Source organism: Natator depressus, chromosome 14 (genome assembly GCF_965152275.1).
Source record: "Natator depressus isolate rNatDep1 chromosome 14, rNatDep2.hap1, whole genome shotgun sequence".
Classification (NCBI taxonomy): Eukaryota; Metazoa; Chordata; order Testudines; family Cheloniidae; genus Natator; species Natator depressus.
In genome coordinates this window covers 30,094,052-30,113,045 of record NC_134247.1, presented here as the reverse complement: position 1 = coordinate 30,113,045, position 18,994 = coordinate 30,094,052, and positions in this window count along the sequence as shown.

The window sequence follows — 18,994 nt, the reverse complement described above, 5'->3', positions numbered from 1 at the left end:
TGTCTCCTTCGCATCTCACAGGAGCTCATCGAGGAGCTTCCCGATGACTCGTCACCCAGCGCCATCCTCGCCCACTCCCTGGCTGCAGTGGGCAACCTCTGGTACTGAGACAGCCCCACTCCCAACCCCGCCGGCTCCCCTCACCCCAGTGCTGCTCAGGCCCAAGGCTGGGAGTCACCATCACTGTCCCTCCCAGGTCACCTCCCAAGAGTGGCGCCTCTGGCAGAGATGGTGGGGTGGGAAGGGTCACTCTCTCCTGGCAGGGCTGTTCTTTTCACTCCCATAACATGACAGGGGCCTTGGGGAGGGGCTCACTCCCCGGCTCAGATACAGGAGGGGCAGCAGGCTCCAGGAACAGGAGCTATTCCTGTCCTGCCGCTGTCTGTCTGGGACGCCTTGGCCTTGTCATTCCCTAGCTAAGTGCCTCAGTTTCCATTCTCGCCAGCCTGTGCCTCTATCCCTGTGGGTTGGTGTCCGTGTTGGCGACAGTCCCACGCCCGTACTGCACAGTCTAATACCAGCTCCTCTCTCTTGCCAGCACCATGAAACCTGCCCTGGAGCCAGCCCTAGAGACCCACCTCTTTCGAGCTGCCCTTCACTCCGTCTTCACCCTGGGCACGGAGAAGGACACCACCGACATCCAGGTACCTCCTCCTCCTCCGTCCTCTTACTTTTCCAGCGTAGTCCTTGGTCCCTGCTCCCTTGATTCGCTGGAGCTCCAGATTTAGGGGTGGTGTGGCGGAGATGGAACAAGCTGCAGGGTTGGATCCTTCCCTCCAGCAGGGAAGAGATTACCCCTCCCTGGGGGATTTCTTTCTTTCTTTCTTTCTTTCTTTCTTTCTTTCTTTCTTTCTTTCTTTCTTTCTTTCTTTCTTTCTTTCTTCCATAAGCCGTGTTTTGCCCAGAAGCCCAGCTTCCATCCATAACAACTTGGCTGAATCATACTCTTCTGCCTACAAGGCCCTCTGCAGAGACCTGCTAAGCTCATGGATCAAAGGTCCAGGGGTCATCAATTCTTGCGAATTGCCTGCAGTGGGATGTGAAGGAGAGAAGTCAGGAGATGTGTTTGGGAGTCTCCCCAGTTCTTCCCAGAGACCCCTCTTCCCAGCCTGAGGCAGGTGTAGGCCCAGGTTCCCTAACTCTGACCATGCTTTGCAGGCTCTGCACAAAGTCATCCCAGAGGTCCTGGATGCCATGCTGGGGAACCTGCTGGCAGAGTCCCCAGACACAGACAGGCTCCACTTCATCTTGGAGGTGAGCCCCATTTGACCGTAACTCTTTGGGGGACTGGTAAGGAGAGACTGGAAGATCCATTTTCTACTCTGTCCTCCTTGCTGGGTCCCCAGTGGGCCGTCCTTGGTTGGGGAGGTCAGTGCAATGCAGTGTCAGGTCCTTCCTTCTTGAGGGACAGAGGAAGGAGCTGGGACTTCAAGCCAGAGCTCTGCCTGGTTCTGCTGAGCACTAAGCACAGGGCTCCTGGCTGTCTTGGGGAGTGAGAGTCTGAAAACCCACCCTTCACCCACCCCTCCAACACACACACCGCATGAGATTTGGGAGACGGTTCTCAGAGAAGAGGCACAGGCTCCTTCCTAGAGAAACAGGAGGATCCCAGGGAATCAGCCCTTCCCTCTTATCTGCTCTGAAATTCCTGGGGGGATTGTGTTCTCAGTCACTCCCTACATCCCCGCAAGGATTTTCGTAGCAGGGAAGGGCCGAGGGTTCAGTCTCCTTTCTGGTGAACTGTTCAGGAATCAGGAGTTCTGGGAGGATGGGACCAGCCCCGACCCCAAACATTGTCCCAATCTAGAGAGACGCTGAGAAGCTGTGACCTGCAGGGTACAAGCTGCGTCCTGGGGGAAAGAATCCCCTTCTAAAGCTCTGCCATCAAGGACTCACATATTCCCCCCTGCGCAGAATGTCTCAGGTCCCTGGGGCTGGGGGCGTGGGGCTCATTTGCAAAGCAGGTGCACCTGGCCACTGAGTCTGACCTGCCTCCTTTCCCCACAGCATTTCAACTTGTGGGTCGTGTCCAGGGTGTCGCAGGAGCGAGCCAGGGCTATCAGGAGCAGCACAGCCCTGCTGAGATACACAGTCACCCTCCCTGAGTTTGACATAAGTGAGCTCCGAGCCCAGCTTGCTGGCTCCAGGCGGAGGCGGGCTGGCTCCAGCAGGCTGCAGGATCTGCTGCTGCCGGGGCTGTGGCTTAGGAGGGTTCTTCATGGGGAGGCAGAGTGAGAGCAGGGACTGAGCTAGGCTTGAGTCAAGTTCTTCTTGTCCTGGTTCAGTGTTGTCCCTGGGCCTTTAAGGGGACCATGCTCCAGCCCCTGCTTGGCATCGCAAAGCAGCTCCGGGCTCCCTTGGCAGCAGAGCAAATGAAGGGTCGATCTCAAGCTCCTCTCCCCCAGCATCTCCTGCAGAGGGGCTAAGGGGAAGGAGCCCTCTGGCCCAGGGGAGCTGAGAGGAAAATGCTGATGGAGTCCCCTCTCCTCTCCCTTCCATTAGATCTCAGCTGAATTCCCTAGGATGGGTCACCATGTGGCCCAGCTGGCTCTATTTGTCAGCGATCCAGACAAGGACATCAGCCGGCAGGCCAGGGAGGGGACTTACCGGCTCTACCAACTGCTGCTCCAACAGAGGGGTAAGGAATCCAGCTGGGACACGGAACCCAACAGGGGACTATAAGTGACCACAGGTGGATAATGGGACCCCAGACCAGTTCTCTCAGACTGACCCCAGCTGGAGGACAAGTCTCTCTCTGCCTCTGTTCTTCTCCACTCCACTGTGGAGCCACCAATGGGATTGGAAGGACACAGAAACTGCAACCAGAATGAGAAAAGTCTCTCTCTCTCTCTCTCTCTCTCTCTCTCTCTCTCTCTCTCTCTCTCTCTCTCTCTTTCTTTCTTTCTTTCTTTCTTTCTTTCTTCCAGGCCTGACCATACATGACGCGGAAGATCTCTGGTGCTATGACTGGCACCAGGACAGAAGGCTCTTGGGCTACAAGAATACAGCCAGAGTGGGGGAGGTAAGGACACTGTGCCAGGGCATGAGACAGCTCAGGGAGTGTGGCTGGCTGGGTTCCCTGCAGCGGATGCCTCCTGGAGACAGGAAAAGAGCCCACTCCTTATTTCCAGCTCAGAGTTCCTCATCCAGCAACCAGTGGGACAGGCTGGTGCGAAAGGTCCCACATTGGAACCTCCCTAGTTGCCGTGATTTGAGTGTCTTACATGGCTGCATTGCTACGTGGCATAAGGAGGATCCCCGGGTGGGTGAGTTAATATAGGATTATAGCTCTGGGTGTCTCTGTACTCCTTGACCTCCTGGCTGATCGCCAAGTGTCTGAGAGGAGAGCCCTGAGTCAGTCAGTCACGATTGCTTGATCAGACCCTTGTTTAATTCCCTGCACCCTGTAGAAGCAGAGAAAGGAGGTGGGCTTTGCCCAATTCCATTGCGGTCAGGAAGCAGAACGCCCCAACCTGGGAACTGGGTAGGGGACATAGGGAGCTCCAGAGCCAATATGGAACACATGCGCCCCCCTCATGTCTCCAGACCCGGCCAGGGAATGGCAGAGTATCTGGACCTCAGCCACTGTTCCAAAGAAGCACATTGTCACTGAGCCAAGTTGCGGCTACTTGCTGCACAAGTAGAAAATCAAAGACACCCCCCCGCCCCCGTCTCACAACTGTGGTGAGAATATCCAAACCTTCGAACACACCGTAACACAGTGCCCCCAGACTGGAGTCAAAGGTGAGATGGGTGATTTCCACAACATCACAGAGGAGGCCTTGGAGTGGCTCCTGGATCGAGAAGGGCATCGACAGAACGCTGCTCCACAGACACCCCGTGAGAGAGACTGTGTGAGCTTGTCCCGCCTCCCACAAGCTGAATTGCTGCAGCAGAAGAAAAGTCTCCGAGGAGCGTCTGGGATGGGGACTGGGCCATGAGTCTCCTTGTCCTTGTCAGGCTGCAGGTTGGATTCCCTGTGAAGAAACCAAGGAGCTGCAGAGGCCATTCCCAGCGACGAGAGAAATCACTAAGCTGCGGGGAAGAGACCTTTGGTCTGTCAGCTCCAACCCCCTTGCCCCCCACAACACACACACACTCCTCTAGCCGCTGAGGTTCAGGAGATCTCTCTGCTGGAAACAACACAGGGTCCCCTGTGGTCTCTGTGCCCTGCACAGCAGAGTGGGCCTGCTCACACACATTAGAGATCCATTTCCAGCACATCCTGGCCCCTGCCATAAATTGCCCTCCTGAAAGAGCCACTGGAGGCTTTGGTCCCTAAGCATCTGCGACCTTTTAATAAAGGGGCTTCCCTGAGCCCTGGGAGCCTGAAAGCCTCCTGGGGAATGAAGTGCCTTGGCCACAGCAGCTCTCTTCCCCGCCCTTTGGGGCACTAGAGGCCACTGTACCGCCAGGACTTGGAGGCTGGCTGTGGGCAATCTGCTCGAGCCTTGTGTCCTCTTGGTTTTAGGTCTTTGGAAAATTCTTCTCCATCGGGCTGAAAAGATCCTTCCTGCAGACAGCAGTGCAGGCCATCCACCACCCCCTGCTGCGTGTCAGCCAGGCTGGGCTGGTGCTCGTCTACTCCCTCCTGGGGGAAGCCCAGCAACTGATGGGGGTCACGGTAAGCAGCTGCAATCGACTCAGGAGCTTGGGGTGGGGGCCGGGGCCTCATTCCCATCCTGTCGCCATTCGCTGGCCTGGTGGCAAGGAGCCTAGTGGGGACTTCTGGACTTCATGGACTTCTCTTCTTAGGATGTGGTGCTCTGCTATCACTCCTGGGAAGGACAGGAGAGTCCCCTAAGTGCCTCTGGGAACCTTTCCTGCCCCACAGAGCTGCACCCATTTCCCCATAGCCTAGTGTCCATGTCACCTGAGCCACCATCGAGAGTTACTCCCTTCCCTGGCAGCCTGGGAGGCCAAGGACTGACTGGTGATGTCGACTGAGCAGGAAGGGCTGAGGCACATGGGCGTGGGAAGCTGGCCTTGTTGCTGGTAGGGCTGGACCCGCTCTCGAGAGATTGGGAGGATTCAGTCAGCAGGGGCTGCTGACCTGCCCCGTTCCCCAGGGCTGCCATCCTGTGGCTTCAGCTTTTGTCACTGGGGTGACTTAGGGAAAGGTCTCAAGCTCTCCCCATCCCACTTCACTGCTGCCAGAATCCCTCCTGCCCCCCGCCACCCTGCTAGATCCCCCTCCCTTCCCTAGCTGAGTGGGGATGGAGGTAGGGGTGGAGGAGAGGGTTCTAGGAACTTGAGCGGTGTCCCCAGGTGGGTTGGAGGTGGAACAGCTGTCAGGGGCACGGATGGGGAGGTGGCAGGAGTTCAGCCGACAAGGAGGGGAGTTGGCACTGGAGGTCACTAGAGAGGACAGCAAGCCTCCATCCTGGGGGTCGGGAGGGTGAATCCACCACTCAGACATGAGCAGCTGCTGGGTGGAAATGATGGTGCTGGTTCCAGGTGCCCTTAATCCTCCCTGATTCCTGGGGAGTGTCTCCGTCTCTGACATGTTCTTGTTCCCCTGCAGCACGAGGATGTCACAGCCAAGGTCATGTGCCAGCTTCACATAATCAGGCACTTGCACCAGATGCCCGAGGTGCTGCAAGGGCTGTGGCTCATCTGATGCTCTTAAAGGTTCCCCTCCCTGTTCAGCAAGTCCCACTCCCTGCTGCAGGTACTGCTCTGTCTCACTGTAAATGGGGGGCTAGTGGAAGAGGAAATGGAGGCCCCTGGCACTCACAGAAATTCTCTCCCCTCTCTGTGGAGCCGTGTCCTTCCCTCGGCCCCCCAAATTCCTTCATCTGGGGTAGGAGCTCTTTCCCTCACACCCATACCCCTCCCCTCTTTCCTTGATCTCACCCCCATCCCATTCTCCGTGCTCCCAGGTAGAGATCTTCCTGCCCCATATGGCGCAGAAGGACCTTTGTGTCAGGGCGACAGACTGTCTGCCCAACTGAAGCTCAGGAAGCTCCATATTTGAGGAGGTGAGGATGGGACAGAGGCTCAGATCTAGCTTCATCTCCTGCCCTTTATTCTTCCTTTGGCCCCTCTCTGGGCTCTCAGAGTCTGACATGAAGAGGAGCCTCCTCCCCCCATGTCTTCTAGGCCGTGGGGTGTGTGACAGCCTCCCAGATGGGTGCAGTCAGAAGCTGAACCACCTCAGGGAGCAGTGGGGGCAGGTCCCTGGTCCGAGGAAGCCAAGCAGTGGTAATTCTCAAAGAGGCTGAGAGGGAAGACCCCGCTCCCTCATGGAGGTAAGAGCCATTGACTTCTTTGGGCATCTGGGTTTCTTGGGGGAGAAATGGGATCTCTGCTGCATAGGCTGGCTGGGAGCTTCCCCCATCCCTGGGACAGAGACATCTCCATCAATGTGCCACCCTTGTTTTTTTCCTAGCAAGAGGCTCTCCAGAGAACTCCTCAAACCTGTTCTCCTGGGAGCGTTTGTGGGAGTAGGCTCCCGTCCCTCAGTCTCCAACTCCATCATGCACTCTCTTTCACCTAACATCTCTGCTCTCCAGCTCCACTTCCCTAGGATCTTCAGCTCCTAGAGAACGGACTCTGACCTCCTTCTGATCAGCAATGGGGTTTCACCATCCCCGCAGCAAACCTCTCAGCCGGGCTGGACTGGATTTGAATGAGGAGGGTATCTAACAGGGTGGCTTGGCCTATGGTTGCCTAGCCTGGGGCTAGGCCAAATTGATGACCAAGTGAACCCCACCTGAGAGGAAACAAGGGAAAACAGCAGCAAAAGTACAGAAGCAGAGCGAGCTGTTCAGTCGACGGCCTTGGGCCAAAACCTGGAGTCCAGGGTAGGACTGGGTTCTCTCACCATCCCTAAGGAAGGGGACATAGAAGACCACAGAGACCCAAGACTTTGTTTGGAAGGAGCACGACCCAGGAAGGAGTGGAGTAAAGGCCAGTCACTTGGTTGGAGGGCTGAGTTCCCAGCCAACAAACTGCAAGAGTGAGTATCAGCGGGGTTGCTAGCCCAGCTAGAAAGCGGTGACCCGAGGCCTGGCCAGCATCTAGCGGTGAGTGAACTCTGGTACACACCTGCTTCCATTCTGGAAACAGCCTGGTATTGGAGAGTGGGTGGGGAGAGCAGGGAGGTGGGAGGGGCTCCTGAGGCTGGGGTGAGGAGGAAGCTGTGGGGCTGGGAGGGGAAGGACTTGGCCCAGCTTGTGGGAGGGATCCTGCTGGCTGTGTCTGGAGCCCTGTGTAGCCTCTTCTGTGGGAAGTTCCCATGGGTCAGTGGGGCCTGAATCTCTCCTGCTCCTTTGGTCTCTTTGGGCTTCACAGGAGATGTCTGGTGAACTGCCCTTGGACTCTGGGCCCAGCACCGCTCAGAAATTATTCGCTACCTTCAGAGAGACAGGGCACAGCTCAGCCTGTTGGGTAGGCTGGAGACTCACACTTCACTCAAACACACAACCCAGAGGTGCTTTGGGAAGCACAGTAACAAAGAAGAGATTTAAGTGAAACTAAGCAAGAGAAAGAGACAAATTTCAAACAGACAAACAAAACACAACACAATTTGTAGTGACTTAAACTGAACCTTAACAAGTCACAATCTTTGCCTTAGCAGTTTCCAGACTAACATCTCAGCTTTCCTAATAGACCTTCTTTGATGTCCCTGTAGGGTACAAAATGTCTCTGTCGAATCCGCTGATTTGATTGCTTCGCCTTCTGGTTTCAGACCCTTTGTTCTCCTTCTGGGCTGCCTGGACCCTGACTGTAACATCTCTCTGGCCCAGCCTCTTTACACAGATGTGTGCTGCAGCCAGCCCAGCGCAGGGAGCAGTGGGGACAGATGATCTCATCCTGTCAGACCAAGAAACAAGGGTCCCATTGAGGCTTAGATGGAAGATCCCAGGCATCTCCTGGAGGTAAGAACCATCCACTCTTCCGGGCACTTGGGGCTGTTGCAAGAAAGAGGGGGCTCCTGTTCCATAGCCTATTTGTCATCATGACTGTGTTTTTTTATTCTCAGAGGATGCGGCCGGGACCCTGGAGACTGTTTCGTGCAGGAGGTTTGAGCGGGGAGAGATCACTCACTGTCATGACCCATGGGTCATTAACCCACGTCTGCAGGGTTCCTGGGAGCAGCCACCCTCCAGCACGCCACCTGGAAGCCTACGAAAAACTGCTTACCTAGGACTGACGAAGTCCAGACCCAGTTTGAGGCTCCTATTGGCAGAGTCCCAGAGCAGCTAATCGGCCCCCAGGACCTCCTTAAACCAGCAGCAGGAACAAGAAGCTGTCTGAACACCCGAGCTGCTCCCCGGCTCTGGACCGTGTGTTGGCTGTTCCTGCTCCCACTCCCCAGGCTTGATTTCCTGGCATGCGGACTCGGGGTGACTCATCTGACTTGAGGTGCTGAACATAATTTGGTCTTTTGCTTCTGCTCTTCCAGTGTCCTGACCCAGCTGACTCTCGACACCTGTCTCATGAGTGTGGACTCTGCCTCTGACCACTAGGTCTGGCTGCCCATGACCCGGCCGTGACACTGACTTTTCTACATTCCTCCAGTGCCCTTTTCTGCTCTCCAGCTCTGCTCTCCCAGCAAGACACACCGATCCCTTGGCTCCCAGAGTCCTGCTTGCCTGCTAGTCAAGGGCTCAGGGGGAGAGCTTGTCTTGCCCCCTCCCCCACCACAGCTGCTTTTCCTCGGGGACTCTCCCTAGCGCAGAAGAGAATCCGTCCTGGCAGCAATTCAGGAAGTCACAGAAGGGACAGTCTGCTCAGCTCCCTCTGCAATGCCACTGCCCGAGACCATTACGAGTGGGTGCCCAGTGACTGCGCCGGCAGCTCCTTGAGAGACTGCTGGGGGCAGGGTAGTCGTGTTTCCCGGTGACTGCGGGAAGCCATGCAAAGAGTGCGGCATTGAGGAGACTCTCCTGCTGTCCCAAAGGGTTTCTGTTCTCCTGCACGGTCAGACCGTGGGGCCGGCTGGCAGAATGGGGAAGAGCTGGTTGGTGATGAGTCGGAGGATTCACCATAGAGGTGGCAGCAGCTGCAGATCCTGGAGTCGCTGTGGTCGGGTTACCATGCGGCCAGATTTTCCCGGCCATGTCCGGCTTTTGGGGTTTTAAATCGCCCTCCGGGAGGAATTTGTAAAACTCTCCAAAGGGCCGGGATTTCCCTCCCAATGCAGCACTCTGGGGGTGGTGGTGGGGGAGCTGCGCGCTCTGCGGGGGAGCGCGGCACTGTGTCTGGCTCCGCACCCCAGACACACTGCTCTGAGCAGCAGGGTATGGGGGGCTGGAGAAGGGGCATGGGGTCCCAAGGGGCAGTCAGGGGACAGGGAGCAGGAGGGGTTGGATGGGTCAGGGGTTCTGGGGGGAGCCTGTCAGGGGGTGGGCATATGGAGAGGGGTCGGGGGAGACAAGGGACAGGGAGCAGGGGGGGTTGGATGGGGCAGAGGTTTGGGGGCAATGTCAGGGGCAGGGATCGGGGGGGTTAGATGGGTCGGGGGCTCTGCGAGGGCAGTCAGAGGACAGGGAGTGGTTGGATAGGTGTGGGAGACCCGGGGGTCTGTCAGGGGGCGGGGGTGCGGATAGGGGGCAGGGCAGTCAGGGGACAGGTAGGGGGAAAGTTCGAGGGGGGCAGTTAGGTTGGGGGGGTCAAAGGAGGGGGCAGTTGGAGACAGGGAGAAGGAAGGCTTAGATAGAGAGCAGGGTCCTGGGAGGGGGCGATCAGGGGACAAGGAGCAGCGGGGGTTGTATGGGTTGGCAGTTCTGGGGGGGGGCAGTCAGGGGGCAGGAAGTGGGAGGGAGTAGATAGGGGGCAGGGCTACAACTCCCCCCCCCCCCCACTCCGGAGTGTCCTCTTTTTTGAAAGTTCAAATATGGTAACCCTACCCTATGGGCCCAGCCTCCATTCCTGAGAGCTCAGGCGAACCTCCCCCTGTTCTCAGGGAGTCTTTGGCTTTCGTGGCTGGGCCTGCCTGCCGAGACAGAGGACTCAGTGTTTCCATCAGGCTGCTCAGTTGCAAATGCAGCCACCCAAAGACGTGAAGAATGGAAGCGAAAGAGCAAAGCTGGACCCTCCGCTGAGCTCCTGCAATCAAGTGAGCCCAGCCTGGGAGAGACGAGGGAAAGCTCCAAGGTGGCTGCAGGGAGCCAGGGGAGGAGAAATAAATAATTAATGATGAATCCTACGGGCTTTGTCTTGTGTGGTGAAGGGTTTAAAATGGGTCTAGTTACGATCACATTCAACTTTACAATCGCTGTGTCTGATTGAAGGGCAGATCTGGAAAGGTCAGAGGTCACTCTAGGAGCTTCAAGTCTCACATTCTGTCCCTATTGCCTCCTTTGACCAGCTGATCTCACCCCAACACATCCCTCAGGTGGTCGCAGTGGTGAGCTCTTTCCCTCTTTTTCTGGAGTAGCCGCCAGCATGGGGACAGGATACATGTGGCCAAGGAAATGGAGAGGCATGGGGGTCACTTGCAGAGGCATGCAGAGAACTTGCAGAGTTGCCTGTTAATGCAGCTCCTATGGGGGAAGCACAGTAGGGTACCGTGCACTCCGGGGCACCATTTCAAATTTTGGTGGTGACGGGGAGGATAATTTCACCATGATTCAAAGGGCTACTTCGGCACCTGAAAACTCTAGTGTTTTGGCAGATAACTTAGCAAAGAGCTGACAGGAACACTTGCCAGACTGCTTTCCGGGGAAGACAGCTATAAGAATGGATCCAGGGAATGGTTCTGTATCTCTGAGCTGTTTGGACACTTTCAGGGAACATTCCAGATGCAAGACAGAGATCCCCAAAGTTATCCTGGGTAACCCTGAGAGACTTCTGGAAAACTAGCAGATCCCACATCTCTGCTGTCACTTTGCACTGACAAACTTGGACTGTCCGAACCTGTTCATGTATTTTACCTGCTTTAACCTCTCAATAACTTTCATATATAAAAGAAAGAAAACTAAATAAATGACATCGTTACACCGATATAGGGCCGTAATGTAAACCCGACCTCAGAGTTGTCCCATTGAAATGGAATTATTCACAGCAGTCATTAAAGTTAAACATGCACGTAAGGGTTTCCAGGGCCGAGATTAAGGCCACAGTTTATGAGAGGTGCAGACGCAAGAAGAGAAGAGCTGTGCAAAAACTGAAATGCCACTTGGAACTTGGCCCAAACAATGCAGCATGACAAATAAACTCATCTTGTTATACAGTAATAGAGCTGGTTCAAAATGGTTTTACACTCACAATGCAACCTTTGAATGAAAAATGCCACTTTGGATTACATTGATCATTTGAAAAAAGTTCCCTTTTTAAAAAAAACATTTTGGATTTCTCTTCCCACTTGAGAGAGAACGTGGAGTTTTTCCCACCAAAACTAAACAAAAATTTGATCATTAAAAACATTTGCAAATAAGTTTGAAGAATATGGGGGGGGGGGGAAGTGGTTTCTTCTTCAATTTTCATGACCCTCCCCACCCCCGCTATTTTTGACCAGTTCTAATTATGAATAAATGTCTGTCTGTCCATGAATGATAAATATGTCTGCTACTGAAACATTTACAAACAAGGGCTCTCATCAGGAGCCCTGAGGTCACATGACGCAGAGAAACACCCAGGCCTGCGGGGTTCACATTCTCAAAGACATAAACCGCCCCAGGACGGGAATGTCACACACAGCACAGCGGGACTGGCCCGGGTTGGTGAGGTGCATGTTTTGCTGTTGCTGGCAAATTGTGCTTTTTTGAGGTGTGTGTGGGGGGAGTTATATTTGAAAGGAGTTCTTCATCCTCTCCCACTCTCAGCCAGGGGTGCCGGAACAGGGGGTCCAGGGCCCACCACTTTTTACTGGCCATAACTGTGAGCGACTGGATGAAGAGGGAGAGAAGGGAGCGGGGCGGAGGGGGAAGGGGGGGCATGAAGTGGGGGCTCAGGGAGAAAGGCGGCGGGGGGGGGCTCGGAAAGGGGCGGTTTGAGGGGGCCAGACGTCAAGGAGAAGGGATGGCACAGGGGCTAGGCCACAGTTTGGGTGCCAGCAGCCCCCCCCCACTTGTAGGAAGCTTTTGCCCATCCTGCCGTCGTCTCAAATAAATTTGTTACAATAAGAAAACTTTGAGCAACAAGGAGACTCAGAGACCCACAATAGAACCGCTAAAATCCTCACCCACCCCTGGAGCTGGGCAAACAGAATTTTCTGGTCACTGGCAATTCCAAAAAAAAAGATGGAAAAAAACTGGTTTCAGGTTGAACAAAACATTTTTCCAAATTTTTGATGAACCAAAAAGCTTTTTTTAAAAAAAACCAAAAAGACCCAGGAACATTTCAAGGGTTGTAACATTTTGAATTTTTAAAATAAAACTGAAGGACATTTTTAAACAAAAAATTGTTTCAAACTGAAAAATCAAAATGGTTTGTTTGGAAAGTGTCTAAACGAAATGCTTCGACTTTTTAAGAACGGGGGGAGGGGCTGGACGTGAACAATTCAGCAGACTGGATATGAATTCGCAAACTGCTGAATCTAAAATAGGTTTAGATGAAAAGTTTCGCCCAGTCTAGTCCCCACCATTGAGGGCATCGTAAGAGGGATCAGCTCTTCTAGCTGGTTCCCCAGCCCAAGTCTGTCTCCATTTAATGGGTCCCTCCCCCCACTCCGGTTTAGGGTTGCCAATTTTAATTGGACGTATTCCTGAAGATTTTATCACATGACATAATCTTTAATTAAAAATTAATCTTTAATTCCTGCAGACTCCCGGTCATCCTGGAGGATTGGCAATGCTACTCCAGTTTCCTGGGCCACACCCGTGTCCCCACCTAATGGATCCCTTCCTCTGGGTTCCTGGGTGAAGCGTCTGTCCTCCATGAGCAGGTCTCCTTCACCATGCTCCAGGGCTGGGTCTCGATTCCTGTTTCTAATTCCCTGGGCCTAGTCCCCATCCCTGTCACACACTGCGGGGAGCTCAGATTCCTGTGAATCCTACAGACTTCCAGGCTGCTGGGAGGGATGAGTCAGCAGCTTGCTGAAGACGAGTCGCGGGTAGGCATACACTTTCCCTCTACCTTTTCAAAACCCACATAGGTATAGTGAGACCAGCACCCCCACCACCCCCACCACTCCACGCACCATGAGACGATTCCAGGACGCTGGCTCTGAAACAAAAGAGAGAGAAAGGCCCCATTACTAAGGGACTCCGTTAAATCATCCCACTGCTGCCATGAGGATCCCAGAAGATGAAGACGTTCCTGGGATACAGTAAGAGCTGAGCTGGGTCATGTGCACATGGGCAGCACTCAGAGCAGCGGGAATGAGATCTCCAGGCTCATTATCCCCATCGGCCAACCTGACGGAGGGAGAAAGGTGAGCCCGGCAAAGCAGCCCCTGTTCCAGAGTCTGGGAACTGGGATTTTTAAGATGCTCCAGGATGGGGTCCCACAGGTCTTAAGGTTGAGCCCATAGCAGGGTTTGACCCTGGACCATCAGCACTGAAAGAACGGCAGAGTAGGTTACGCTGGCGGGAGAGTGGCACTATATGTCCAGGAAAGCATAGAGTAAAGTACAGTAAAAATCTTAAACGAACCCAACTGTATCCTAGCATCTCTAACAACAGGAATTCCACACTTGAAGAATAAGAATCTAGCAGCAGGAGTATACTACTGACCAGGATGGTGACTGTGTGAAATTTACAGAGATTAGAGAGGCTATAAAAGCAGAAAACCGAATAATAATGGGGGTTTTCAACTATCCCCATATTGTCTGGGAACATGTCCCCTCTGGATGGGATGCAGAGAAGTGATTTTTAGACACCATCAATGACGGCTTGTTGGAGCAGCTAATCCTGGCACCCACAAGGGAAGGGGCAATTCTTGATTTAGGCCTAAGCGGAGCACAGGGGCCGGTCCAAGTGGGGAATGTAGCTGAACTGCTCGGTAATAGTGACCATAATGTAATTAAATTTAACATCCTTGTGTGGGGGGGAAATGCCAGGTGGTTAGAGGCAAAAAACGAGCATCCTTTAAAAAACGTTAGGAAAGGGATAGGGAAAAAGGCATAAAATATCATCATGCCACTGTATAAATCCATGGTACCCCCACACCTGGAACACTGTGTGCAGATCTGGTTGCCCCATCTCAAAAAGGATCTATGAGAACTGGAAATAGTACAGAGGCAGGCAACGAAAATGATTAGAGATATGGAACAGCTTGCATATGAGGGGAGACGACTAAGGGGGGGATATAAGAGGTCTATAAAATCATGAGTGGGGTCGAGAAAGTGAAGAGGGAAGTGTTATTTACTCCTTCACATAATGCAAGAACTGGCAGTCACACAATTAAATGAAAAAAGAAAAGGAGGACTTGTGGCACCTTAGAGACTAACCAATTTAGTTGAGAATCAGCTTTTGTGAGCTACAGCTCACTTCATTGGATGCATTCAGTGGAAAATAACAGTGAGTAAATTTATATACACACAGAACATGAAAAAATGGGTGTTCAACATGCATACTGTAAGGAGTGTGATCACTTAAGATGAGCTATTACCAGCAGAGGAGTGGGGTGGGGGGAGAGAGAGAAAACCTTTTGAAGTGATAATCAAGGTGAGCCATTTCCAGTCCATTTCCAGGAGTTAACATGAGCGTCTGAGGAAGAGTGGGGGAGCGGGGGGAGAAATAAACAAGGGGAAATAGTTTTAAACACCCATTTTTTCATGTTCTGTGTATATATAAATTTACTCACTGTTATTTTCCACTGAATGCATCCGATGAAGTGAGCTGTAGCTCACGAAAGCTTATGCTCAACTAAATTGGTTAGTCTCTAAGATGCCACAAGTCCTCCTTTTCTCTTTGCGAATACAGACTAACACGGCTGCTACTCTGAAACCTGCCACAATTAAATGAATAGGCAGCAGGTTTGAAACAAACAAAAGGAAGTATTTCTTCACACAATACACAGTCAACCTGTGGAGCTTGTTGCCAGGGGATGTTGTGAAGGCCAATAGTATAACTCTGTTCAAACAAGAAGTAGACAAGTTCACAGAGGATAGCTCGACTAGTTCCTATTAGCCAGGATGGTCAGGGATGCAACCCCATGCTCTGAGTGTCCATAAACATCTGACTGCCAGAAGCTGGGTGTGAATGGGATGGATCACTCGATACTGACCCTGTTCTGTTCATTCCCTCGGAAGCACCTATCACTGGCCAGTATCGGAGGAAAGGACACTGGGCTAGCTGGGCCATTGGTCTGACCCAGTGTGACCAGTCTTAGGTACTTACAGCTGAATGGCATTTTTAAAAAAGCCCTTTGCGATTGATGGGAAGCTGGAAAATGTGCCCAGAGGAGGCTTAGAAAACAAGTCAGTTGATGACCTGTTGTTTGATCCCAGTCAGATATTTTCACATATTCCAGCAAGGATGCCCTGATGTCGGCAGCAGTCTGTCTTTGTGATTGCATCATGAGCCCATCTGTTAGCAGGCCTGTTTGGAGTCTGTCCACACCGCAGCTGGCACCATGCCATTGCAGAGAAACTAAATGAATTCTTTGCAGCAGTCTTCATGGCTGAGCATGTGAGGGAGATTCCCAAACCTGAGCCGTCCTTTTTAGGTGACAAATCTGAGGAACTGTCCCAGATGGAGGTGTCATTAGAGGAGGTTTTGGAACAAATTGAGAAACTAAACAGTAACAAGTCACCAGGACCAGGAACTCAAATGTGAAATTGCAGGACTACTAACTGTAGTCTGTAACCTATCATTGAAATCCGCTTCTGTACCCGATGACTAGAGGATAGCTAATGTGACGCCAATTTACGCGAACTGGGTAAACAGGCATCTCAGTGGGGTGTTAACCCTGAAATCTGCCACCCTGCGGGCGCCCACCCCACCAGAAGGCTCTGGGTGCATCATTGCCATCCCATCAGAGCTCTTCTGGGGTGATGCAGGTGGGGGAGCCACCCACAGCCATCTGCTCAGGTGGCTGTGGGCTGGGCTCTCCCTTCTCTGGGACAGATCTCACCCCGAGCCAGAGGCTGGTGGCCTGAGGGCAGGGAGATCCCGGCCTGCCCAAAGAGTAGTGCTGGGCCTCCTCCCAGCCCAGCACATGACTACTGTGAGTAGCCAGGATGGGACCATGGGGGAGGATTTGCCTGTGGGCCTGGATCCCACCCTGTTTCCAGGTGGGAAGCGCTGGCCTCCAGCTCTCACGGGAAGCTCTGTGTGAGTGGCTGGGGTCACACCATGGCCGCGGGTTTGTGCTGCTGGCATTTCACTCCAGCCGCCCCCTGCAATACAGCCTGTCCTGACAGGCCTCTGGCCTGAGTGCTGATGTAAACTGTCCAGGGAGCCCGGGACCCAGCTCCTCTGTGCGGCGTTACTGCTGCTCCTCGCCACGCTGAGAGTCACCTGGAACCTGCACCCGGGGCAGTTTGGGTGGGTTGGGCCTGCAGGGGCCCATCCAGACCCAGCTGGGGGGTGGGGCGCGGGGGAGAGAGTAGGAATTGGATTAATACCCACCCGGCATAAATGGTCCATGGAGGTCAGTTGATCTTCGAACCTTTCCTGGCCTTGCTGCCCCACTGCCCCCTTTCTAGCTGGGGCCTGTGGCAGGTGCAGGAAGGGGAATCGTGAGGGGCTGTGAGTGCAGCAGCTCCCTGCACTGTGCGAGAGCGTCTCTCCCTGCCTGTGACTGATGGGAAATGTTCAACTCCTACCTGACACCAGCTCCCTGGCTTCTGTCTTGCAGGTTTGTGATAAGAGGAGGAGGAGACTGCGTGTATCTGAATGATGCGAATGGGGTCAGCAGCTTGCGATGCGCCGGTGAGAGACACTGGATCTGCACCAAACGCGATGCATTTACACAGGCACAGGAGGCTGCCGTGGTAGGGGGCTCATAAGGAGAGTACTGTGGAATTAGTCCCGGAAAAGCGGGACTGATCTCTTTACAAGATCACATCTGAGCAATTCCAGAATATCGGGGAATGCTCTGCGCATCACTGGGCAGAGCACTGTGGATGCAGGTGAAAACCAGAGATGCTATTTGCACATCTTGTCCCCCCACCCGCGCCGTCTCTTTTTCCGCCAGTGGAACGGCTCAAATCCAGCCTTTCCAACCTCCCTCAGCTGGACCAGGAACTCTGCCTAACTGAGCCAAGGCACCAGCCTCAGCTTTCACTGCCATGACATTCCCCCACAGAAGCTTTTTACTCTAGAAAATTATCTATGGAATCTTTTAAAAATATTCATCATTCCCATTTTATGGTCTGGAATAGAGCTGAGGGAGGATGTTTTCAATCCCCCCCCCCGCCCCGCCCCAGCAACTTTTTAACAAGATTTTTTTATGGGTCAGTTTTTGGGGTGTTTTGAAAACCCAATTGATTTTGAAGTTTGCAAGTTTACACCACCCGTTCCTGGTTTTTGTTGCCAGATATTGCTTTTGGATGAAAGCACGAACGTTTTAATCTGGTTTTAATTTTCCACTTTTAGTTTTAAGAGCGCTGCACCTGCCAAGGGAGGGGCCTGGAACGTAGGAGTAAGAGGAGAAATGTCTGTTCTCTCCCTTCCTGGAGCCCAGTGGGCTTGAAAAGGGCAGGGAGGGGGTAGGTGTGACACGGACAGACCAGGTGCCAGGTCATGCCAAAGTCCCCATGTCTCAAGGGGACCCTGAGAAATACTCAGCTGGGATCAGGCTGGCTCACCTGTGTGTTAAGATAGGTATTAGCGTTATAAGACTGTGTTCAGCCTTTATTGAATGCTTGTGAGCTGCTGCAGCATTCATCTCATTTCTTCTGACCTCTGTATCCCACATTGTAAGGTAATATTGGAGCGTTTGTTTTGGGAGCCTCTGTGACTGTGTAAATCACCAGACAGGAGAGTGAATGAAGGCATTAAGGAGTATGAAGTGCTGATCTCCAGCAGCTCAGAGCACAAGGGAGGAGGTGGGATACAAGAAGGAACTGAATCTAGCTCGTTGATGCTGGGGGGCAAGGTTTTCTAGGCATAAGCAAGAGATCCCCACCTGCTTAGCCTGGGTTAGCCCTAAAGGACACAGAGTTTATAATGGACCAGTGATACACAGACTGCGGCTCATGAGCTGCAAGTCACTCTTTAATGTGTCTCCTGCCGCTCTTTGTAGCACATGATATTAAAACACTGTGATTTAATTGTTAACCAGTCAGGATGCTTTTACTATGTTATTAGCCACTAAGTTATTTGCTGCAAGCATTTATATAAAAAACTAAATATTTCCCTTGTTTAAATAGGAGTAGTACTATAGTAAATGAAACAAGGAATTCACGCTACTGTGGCTCTTTTGGGTAAGGTTGATCACTAATTTCGCTCCTGAACCACTGAGCTCAGAGCATCACTGCTATAGATGCTTCTGTTACCTTTTTGAAACTTTGTAGCTGAGTTGTGTAGATATGTTCACCCGCTTTAACCTTGTAAATAAATCTTATTTCCTTTTTAATACATTATCCTAGAATAAGACTGGCTACATGCGCTGTCTTTGATGTGATGTCTAAGGTGCAGTTCACCTGGGGGTCCTGGACCTGTGGGACTGGGAGTAACCTGAATACTGTTGTGATTCTGAGTGCAAGAGACCATCTGTCTCACAAAGGCAGGCTCACCTGGGTTGCGAGACAGCTCGGAGTACCCAAGGGGACTGCATGGCTAGGCTGTTACGATGCCGGAGGAGGTTACCCTGCATGTTTGGTTGGTGAAATCTATGTCTAGAATTCTCAGCCAGTTTGGATTTGTGCCCTGGTTCCCAGCAGTCTGCCCTGAGGTTGGCGCGCACTCTCTCAAGACACTGCAGACAGCACTACTGCACGGCCTTGGCTCCAGTTCCCTCCTTCCAGGAGAGAGGCGCTGAGCCTGCCCAGAGATGCAGTTTGGGGGAAAGACGTATGTGACCCGGGGACCCCTTGGTGCCAAGTGGCAGGCAGCACAGAAGGTTTTACAGGAATCCCCTGGGTCTGATCTTTACATCAGTAGTTTTAAACCTTTCCAGATGACTGTACCTCTTTCAGGAGTCTGATTTGTCA